Source organism: Miscanthus floridulus, chromosome 11 (genome assembly GCF_019320115.1).
Source record: "Miscanthus floridulus cultivar M001 chromosome 11, ASM1932011v1, whole genome shotgun sequence".
Taxonomy (NCBI): Eukaryota; Viridiplantae; Streptophyta; class Magnoliopsida; order Poales; family Poaceae; genus Miscanthus; species Miscanthus floridulus.
Window position 1 is genome coordinate 80,802,696 of NC_089590.1, and position 9,924 is coordinate 80,812,619.

A 9,924-nucleotide genomic window follows, 5' to 3' on the forward strand; every position below is an offset into this window, starting at 1 on the left:
CTAGTGGCACTTTGATAACCGCATTCCGATATGAGTTTCACCCCTCTTAATAGTACGGCTATCGAACCTAAATGTGATCACACTCTCTAAGTGTCTTGATCACCAAAACAAAATAGCTCCTACTATTTATACCTTTGCCTTGAGCCTTTTGTTTTTCTCCTTCTTCTTTTCAAGTCCAAGCACTTGATCATCACCATGGCATTCCATCATCATGTCATGATCTTCATTTGCTTCACCACTTGGAATATGCTACCTATGTCATGATCACTTGATAAACTAGGTTAACACTTAGGGTTTCATCAATTCACCAAAACCAAACTAGAGCTTTCACCGAGTTTAGGATAGATGACCGTACTATCAAGAGGGGCAAACTTGTTTGCATATCGGTCATCTAGTGCCACTCGAGTGATCCAACTTTGCATCATCGCTAGGATCGAGTGGCGTGGCAAGTTGAGTGACTAATCCTTTGGAAAATGTTTGTGAAAAGCTAACACACATACACATGGTGGTGCACACTTGGTGTGTTGCCATATTTGCAAAGGAGAAGAAGTTAGAGTTGTCGTGAATCAACTTAGAGAAGAGAAAAAGGTTTTTTTGGTGTACTCCGAACTATAGGATGGTCCTTGGATTAGAATACTATCTTGATCCATTGTGATTTGGATCAAGTATGCATGTGGGATGTGTAGCCCTCTGAGTAAGCTTTCCAAAATGTCTAAGATCATCGAAATCAGAGTTCGCAACAAAGAGTTATAGCCATTTTAGCGCTGAAAGGTCTGTGACCGGACACTGGCGCGAAAAATGACTAGACGCTCAGGGTCTGCGTCCGGTCAACACCTACGAGTCCGGTCATAGTGTCCGGTCAGTGTTTTTAGTGTGTCTAGAAGCAACTGGACGCTGGGAGAGTCCGATCAGTGATGACCGCACACGTCCGGTCGCTGAAAACCGTCGTAGGAACCTCTTTGTAAGTGACCGAACGCTGGGTTCCAGCATCCAATCGTTATGACCTGCACGTCCAATCAGTATGCGCTTTGCCCAGTGAAGGGGTAATGGCTATTTTAGCCCTTGGGGCTATAAAAGGAGTGTGTGGCCAGCCTTGGGCTGGTTGCTTAGCACCCTCATGCCTATGTGGCTTGTGTAGGAGTGCTTGGATGCCCTCTAACTCACTTGTGCTTGCAAGAGTGCGAATCGATTGCGAGTGAGTGTGATTCTAGTGCATTGCATTATGAGATTGCATCAAGTGGCACTTGGTGATCGAGTTGCAAGTTGGTGGTGCTTTTTACTGTTGGAGGTTGCCACCTCCTAGACAGCTTGGTGGTGGTCTCCATCGAAGCTCGCAAGAAGCTTGTGCGGTGCTCTAGAGAAGAGCTTTGTGAGGGGCATTGTGCTCGCCCCGCGAGAGCCATGAAGAGCAACTCTAGTTGAGCGTGTCATTGAGCTACCCTCACTCTTGAGGTAGGTTCTTGTGGTACCTGATGTGTGGGCTTGGTGGGTGATGCCAATTAGCCGCTGAACCACCAAGTGAGCGGTCGACACAATGGGGACGTAGTATGTTGGCAAGCATGTGAACCTCTAGAGAAAATCACTGTGTCAACCTTATTCTTCCCATTGGTTTGCAATCCCCTTACACAAGCTTGTGATTACTTTTATATATATTGTGCTTGTGTAGTTGCTCTTGTAATTAGTTAGCTTATGTAGCTCACTAGTTACCTTCTTGCTTGTGTAGCATAGAAGTAGCTCCCTTGCGTGGCTAATTTAGTTTGTGTAACCTTGTTTGTCACTTTGCTTAGTTTATGTAGCTAATTATTTATGCTCTCTAATTTGGCATTGGTTGCCTTGTTATTAAGCATTGCTAGTGAGCTTAGTTGGATTTGTGCTTTTGCTTACTAGCATGTGTAGGAGCTCCCTTATTGCTTGAAATACTTGTGGCATAGGTTTGTGTGACCTTGCTCCTAGAATTGGTTAGGTGAGCTCTAGTTAGCCCGACACCTTTGTTGCTTAATTAGGATCTTTGCAAGGTGCTAGAGAACATAGATAGAGGGGTGTAGTCTTGGCTAGACTGATAGTTTTAATTCTGTACTTGTTTTGGTTAGTCGACACGATTAAGTTTTAGAAACGACTATTTACCCCCCCCCCCTCTAGTTGCCATCTCGACCCTTCAAGTGGTATCAAAGCGAGGTCTCTCATTTGTGGTCTTTATCGACCCGAGAGGATGGCGAACTTTGGGCTAGAAGTTGTTTGTGACTCACATATTTTTGATGGCACACACTATGCACGGTGGAAACATCATATGCTTGATCATTTCAGTGAATTGGGTCCCAAGGCATGGTGGATCATTGTTGTTGGTTTTTCTCATGATGCTTTGGATAAGGACAACCTAACCCTAGTGCAAGAGGATTGCTTACAACTTGATCATCGTGCTCTTTATTATCTAATGTGTGCTTTACATGATGATGTTTTAGACGTGTGTGGGACTTGGACAGTGCTCATGATATGTGGATGGCACTCCAAGCCTTCTATAGTGACTCCTCCACAAGTGATGATGGGAAATTCAAGAAGGAGGATGATCACAAGGTGGAGGCACATGAGTGTGTTGAGCATAATCACAATTTAGTGATTGTGGAAGATTGCTCCATCTCATAGTCAAGTGATGATGATGATGATGATCCACTACAAGTTCACTTGACAAGGTTGATGATGATGCCATAAGTGTTGCACATAAAGATTCTACCTCAAGCACACTTGGTGGTGATCTTGATGATGATGGTTCATGCTCGGGCCATGATTGTGATGCTATTACAAGCTCTTCTACATCACCACATTATTTTATGTCACAAGGTGACACCAAGGTATCAAATGATAATGTGGTTGATCATGTTGATTCATATAATGAGCTTGTGAGTAGACTTGCTAGCATGACCATGTCTTTAGAAAATGAGAAAGCTAAAATAATAAAATTGGAAAATGAAAACTCATTTCTAAAGAACTCTTGTGAAGAACATAAGAAATTACTTGATGCTTTTAAATCTTCACATGATGAGCGAAAATTGAATCATGAGACACTACTTGCATCTCGTGATGAATTATTAGAACAACATGCTTCTCTCATTAAAGTGTTTACAAAGAAACTTAAAAATAATGAGAGCTCATCACATGGATCAAATGATAAATTGCAAAATGTTGCTAACCCTTGTGATGTAGGCAAAAAGCATGTATCCACCTCTTATGATGATTTATTAGATATGCCATGCTCTTCACATATAGATGCTTGTTCTACTTCTATGTCTTGTGAGACTAACATTTTAAAGGAGAACATTAAGCTCAAAAGTGAAGTGAAGAAATTGAGCAACAAGTTAGAGAGGTGCTACAACTCAAAAGTCACCTTTGAGCACATGTTGAAGACTCAAAGAAACTATGGTGACAAGTGTTGTAACACCTTGGGTGTTAGCTTTGCATAACTTGACTCACATAGCATGAGCATGATCATAAAGCATTCATATACAAGCTTTGACATTTGAAACATTCGATTGAAACATGTGCAACATTCTTATTATTTCATGTTTCCATGTGTATGTGCATATGATCATGAGTGTAAACATGTAGATGATTGTGTGACCTTGCAAATAGCTTAAACATGTTTAGAATATCATCATGAACAACTTTGGTATTTAGGGCTAGGGCTAATTAGGTCATTAAGTCATAGTTTGAGTATGTATCATCATTTGAATGTAGCTTGTTTGACCAAGTTTGAACTAGGTTTTAGAGACCTTGCATGGAGGAGATCACTAAAGCAAAGTTGTAGTGTTTGACATAAGGAACAACTTTTATTTTTAGGTCATTGACTGATTCAGCTCCTAGCATGCTTGAAAAGGTCCCACAAAAATCAGCAAAATCAAGATTTCAACACTTAAGAAATTTTTCTAAGTCTTGTACCCTAACCGTGCTGACAGCCGATGTTTGGGATGATTTTACTCCATTTCTGTTGTGAATTAGGACAAGTTCTTTGAACAAGATTTGTAGCTGGTACTTCGAGCTTCAACTTTGGTTTAGGAAGTTTTGGCTAGAAGTCCATGGATTAGGAGTTTGATCGACTCAAAAACGCGCTGTCAGGCTGCTCCTCGCTCGACTGAATGAACTGAATCGCAATCTTCAGTGGCCGACCAGTTCAGGTCTTGGCCGCCGCGTGGACGCGAGGCTGGCCGCGCGTCGCTGGCGCTCTGCCCAGCATGGCCAAGGCAGGCAGACACGCGCCTTCAACTCCCCAGCGTCTGCCCGCTCCCTCCCATGCTCACCATTTTCATTTTCCCTGGCCTCATTCCTCACCGCAGCAGCAGCCGAGCACAGCACCGCTCCGCCGAGCCCGCCTGAGATCACCGCCGCCCCATTCTTCGATCAGTCGTGCCTAAAGCTTCGCCTCCCTCTACTCTATCCTTCTCTCATAGCAGCATCCATAGCCATTCCGTTGGTAAGCTAAGTTCGCCTTGCGCCGTCGTAGGGATGCCTCACCGGAGCTCTGCCATGGCCGCTGCCGTGGTCGTGCTTCGTCGGTGCAGCTCCAGCCGTTTAGGTCGCGTAGCCACCATCGTAGAGTCTCCATAGTCCTGTAGAGTGCGTCGTTTGACTTCGCCGTGGCCTCCACCGGCGTGGCGCCACCGTCCTACTCCTCCGAGCCACCATGGCCGCCACCATCGTAGTTAGCGCCGGCGAGAGGCCCCACCAAGTATCTCAATGGGTGCGCTAGGTCACGAGTGTCATGTAGCGTAGACGTCATCGCTGGCGAAGCTCGCCGTTGATGAGTCGTAGCCATGCAGTGCCGAGCAGTGCCGCTGCTCTGTTCGTGGCTCACTAGCATGTGGGGTCCCCTGTCAAGCGGGTCCCACCGGTCAGCGACAGGAGTAGAATAGGCTAGTTCATTTAAATCCAGATCTAGTGTTGTTTTGTAAATTTTGTATCTTTAGTTTGATATCTCCAAAAATTGTGAAATAAATTGGTTAGTGTTCCTTAGGAAGTGTAGTATTTAGGAAAAATATGTTTTTAACATTTACAGTAGAAATTTTTGGAGATTTAAATAGGGATTTGAAATGTGCTTTTGAATGCATTCAAATTTGTTTATTTTATATCTAGAGTTCCTATGCTCCAAAATTTATGAAATTTTTGTGGTAAGCTAGTATTAGCATATATGAACTCTGGTAAAAATTTGAGGACCAGTGCATGTGTAGATTTATAGTTATAGATTTTTCTTTTATGAATAGTTAATCCTTGTGTAATTTTTTATAAATTAATTATGAATCCAAAATTCATGAAAATTTTTGGAGGTAATCCTAGTAGTATGTGGATGCTAAGAAAAATAGGAAATCTATTGCTTGACACTTTTCAATAGGGTTTTCCATTTATGCTATTTCAAGCCTTGCTGCCTTATCATTTTTGTATAGGATGTTCTACTTGGTAAAATGACATGAAATTTTTATAGTAGTCCTTTGATAGCATTAGTAAGGCACTATAAATTTTTAAGAATTTTTGAAATACATCTGATATATGTTTATTATTTAACCTAGATATCTAAATAAAACAATAAAGGCATTTAAATAAATAGTTTGGGCTTCACCATTATATTATCTTAAATGTATTTGGTATGCTTAAACTGTTGGTAGATTTTATGTTGTCAAATTTTGAATGATTACATGAAGTAGAAGTATTGTTACTTTGTATTGCATATTGAATAGTTTCCGGATAGATTCTGTAGTTTGAGGAGTTGCATGTTGAAAATGATGTGTACTGTAAAAATGGTTAATAACAAAGTTGTAGAGAATTTGATAAGCTTTCCAAAAAGTCTAGGATCACTGAATTTGGATTAGTACAACTCCAGTTATGAGTGAAACAAGTAGCTACTATTTTGTGGCATAATCGATGCATTGTGGAAATAGTTAATTAAATAATCGAGAAGAGATATGCACCTACTCAATAAACATGATGCACTTGTTAACATATATGCATTTGTAATACTTATGCCATATTCATGCATCTAGGATTGGAGGAAGAGATCACGTTGCTGGAATTCGAAGAAGCAGAGGAAGGGAATCAGCAGGAGGATCTGTAAGCCGCAGCTCCCGAAGGCGTGGAGTAGAACCCTAAAGAGCTTCTGGAGTGTCCTGACCACCGCCCTACTTCCTTTCTGCGAGGCAAGCCCCGGAGCATTATAAGTCTCCCCATAATTTATAAATGTTTACTTAAGTACTTATGATTAATGGATTAGGTTATAAGAGTTGAATGGAACCACTTGATGCATATAAATTCCTTGTCCAGATATTACACCTTTAACCGGTATAGGTCTAGGATCGAATATATGCTTAGCCATGCTTAGACTGGTAGAAGTTGGGTGATGTCCTGTCACCTGCGAGATGTAGGTGGATACAGGAGCACGGTTGGCTATATCTGCTATCGTGGAACAGAACCATGGGGAAAAAGTAAATCGAGACCGAACGGAAAGTCGATAGAGAAGCAACAAGACATGGAGGTCCCGGGTGTAGATCTATCCCCGTCTGTGTCAATTAAGGACCATACCATTATTGGCGCTTCTAACAAGATTGAACGCATGCCTCTCACTTAGCTGGCCGGATAACTCATTCCGACCGCGAAGCCGAGTAATTCAACTCAGGCCGGGAACCGTTCTGTTGTGCGCTCCTTCCGGGGAACGATCAGATTGAGCCCAAGGGCAGGCTTGGCCTGAGCATCCTGGCATCTGGTGTTCCAGATTATGCGGCATGGTACGGACCCACGAAATGTGTACCTAAGTTGTACCAAAGGTGACCTAAGGCTATCATGGCTGGTAGACCTAGGTTTGTGTTAGGAATAAATTCCTAGCTGGTTGAAATCGATTCGAATCGCCGTCTCTCTCGGATAGTGAAAAACTTGACTAGTCCCAACATCATAGTAACTATGTTATGAAACATGATGGTTCGAATGAATATGGAATTACAATACCTGCTATGGTTACTATTGTATGCTTCTAAATGATATACCACATGTTTGGCATAGGATAGTTGCTAATCTAGAAATGGATAGTTATAATTAATCTGATAAAGAAATTGTAACTGTACCATAATTCAATTGCTTTTACGCAAAATTGTTGTCAAGTTACGTCCACTTATACAGCCTTGCATAATCCTTGGAGTCATATTATTTCTGATTCATGACGGGTAAGTCTAGCTGAGTACCTTCTCGTACTCAGGGTTTATTTTCCCATTGTTGCAGATGGCACTGTGTATCATGGTTATTGCAAGAGTTGCTTCTATCCCATCGTGGATGAGGAGTAAGCCTTGGGCAGGCTTCTTTATTAATTCCTATCCTTGCTTTTGTGGACCATGATCCGACTTGGCACTATATTAAACTATGTTGGAAACTTTATTTTCGAACTTAATTGCTTCCGCTTTATTTATCAAACTCAGTTTGTAATAACTTTTATTCGTACTCTAATGATGAAATGTATCTATAAACTTTATGTAATATGTGGCATGTATGTTGAATCCTGTACGATCTTGGTTGTTGTAAATCATTTATCAAGACCCATCATGGTACTCGACGAACTACCGGGTTTATATGGGTTCAAGTATGACAGTACGACCGCTTGCGGGCTGCCATTGTACTTGTACTCTTATAAATTAGTCGGTTCTGTGACAAGTGTGGCCTTGGCTTCGAGAAGAAGATGGCAAAGGATGAAAGAAACAGAGAAAAAAAGATGAAGAAGCTACAACAAAAAAAGCTCTCTCATACCATATGCTACCAGTGTCATGAAGCGGGACACCTTGCAAATGGTTACCCTAACATTGAGAAGCTCAAGAAGATAAAAGAAAAAGAGAGGCTCAAGCATGTGAAGTGCTTCAAGTGCCATACTTGGAGTCATCTTACCTCAATGTGCCCAACCAAGCAATTGGTGAAGCAACTAGAAGAGCCTCAACCAAAGCTATACGTTGAGCAAGAGAAGACACCCCAAGAGCAAATCAAGATAAACCATGAAAATAGTGGTGATTTGATGATAAAGAAGAAGAAAACTAGAATGGGTGGAAAAGTAAGAGAAAGAGCAATGCGTCCAAGGATGAATCAAGATACAAAGCAAATGAGCAAGAACAAAGAAGAGAAAATGGAGAAGATTGCTCACATGAGATGCTATAGTTGTGACACATTGGGCCACCTAGCTTTGGGTTGTCCAAACAAGCTTAAGAAGAAGGCTCAAACAAATAAGGACAAGCAAGGCAATGAGAAGCACAACATGAGCAAAGAAGAAAAGGCTCAAGCAAAGAGAAAGTGCTACTCATGCCGGAAAAGGGGACACATGGCACATTTATGTCCCCTAGGTAACACTCCTAAGCCTATTTCAATTGATGATGATTCTATGCTTAGGAAGGATGACAATGGTACCTCATTAGTTGCAATTACAAAACATCCCGCTATTCATACTAAGGCTATGCCTAAGTATGTTACTCCTAACTTGAGAGGACCCAAAATTATTTGGGTACCATCAAAAAATAGATGATTGATTGTAGGTATCATCGGTATTGGAGACTTGATTCAATTGATTTCATATTGATCATCATATGTTGAGTCAAGATATGAAGTTTGGTGCACATCCAAACCCAATGCCATGATAATTGAGTAAAGTCCAAATATGCTACACTATACAAGTGTTATAATTCAAGTTGTTGGTGATTCATTGAATATATTTGATGGTTTGCAAACAATTGAGTTGAAGCTTGCAAGTTGGATAATCATGAGCTAACCAAGGTATATCTCTTGTTGATCATTTAATTTGGGTGCATATGAGTTGATTGAATTGGACAAATATGCAAAGTTGCTTGCTATAAGTTGATTAAATAGATAATTGATTAGTAATCAAGTTTGGATTGATTTATGTTGGATAAATTCATGAGATGACTTTTAGTAAGTGGTTTGAATGGATGTATGTCTTATAAAAGTATTAAAATAAGTTAGTTTCAAGTTTGATTCATATTTGATGAAGTATAGCTCAAGTGATTGAAATCTGCCCTATATTGAAAATCTGAGTGAGCTATGATCTTAGCCATGTTTGAGTGATCAAAACTTATTGGATTGGCATAAAAATTGGTGTACATGCTCTAGATTTATGGTATAAGATGCTGTACAAATTTTATGAGAATTAGATAAAATATGCTTCGGTTTTGGAGTAGATCTTGTCAGCTATAGTGCAACAGTTTTTAGCATGTAGCAGTAGTGGATGAATTGAAATCTGGTACCAATCTAGAAGTCAAACAAAGCTCAAATTTTTACAGCTACTAGATAACTTAGTGAAGCACATCTCCACTAAATTTCGTGGTATTTGGATTTGTACTTTGGGAGATATGCTTATTTCTTTAAAGGGTACAGAATCTGCCAGAAAAGTGACAAATGTTGGATTGATCTAGAGTCACTTTAATTGAAAGGTCCTCAAGTTAGAAACATGTTTAGAAGTGTTTGAGGTATCTAAGTTTGGTTTTAAGATGATCTAGAAGCATGACAAGCAAACAGTACAAGGTCATTTAATTGTGGAGTGTACTTTGCACATATTTGGTACTCGAATTGAAGATCAAGACCAAGCTCAAGATAAAGATGAAGTTTGAGTTCTAGTGATGATTGGAAATCATTTGGTGCAAAGAAATGGACTTAAACAAGTAGAAAGAAAATAACTTAAAGAAGGAATCGAGGTTACTCATCAAGTTAAGTCCATCACTAGGATCAATCAATCAAGTTATTTCAAGTGAGTATCAAGAATGGTTCTTGGAGAGAGGTCACTTCTCCTTAGTGTAGGGGCTTGCCGCCTATGAGTAGGTAAACCAAGTGTGGTACTTGGAAGGTTAACATAGAAGTGGTGATCCAAGAAATATTTGAGATGCTTAGTTGAAGCAATCAAAAGGGGTT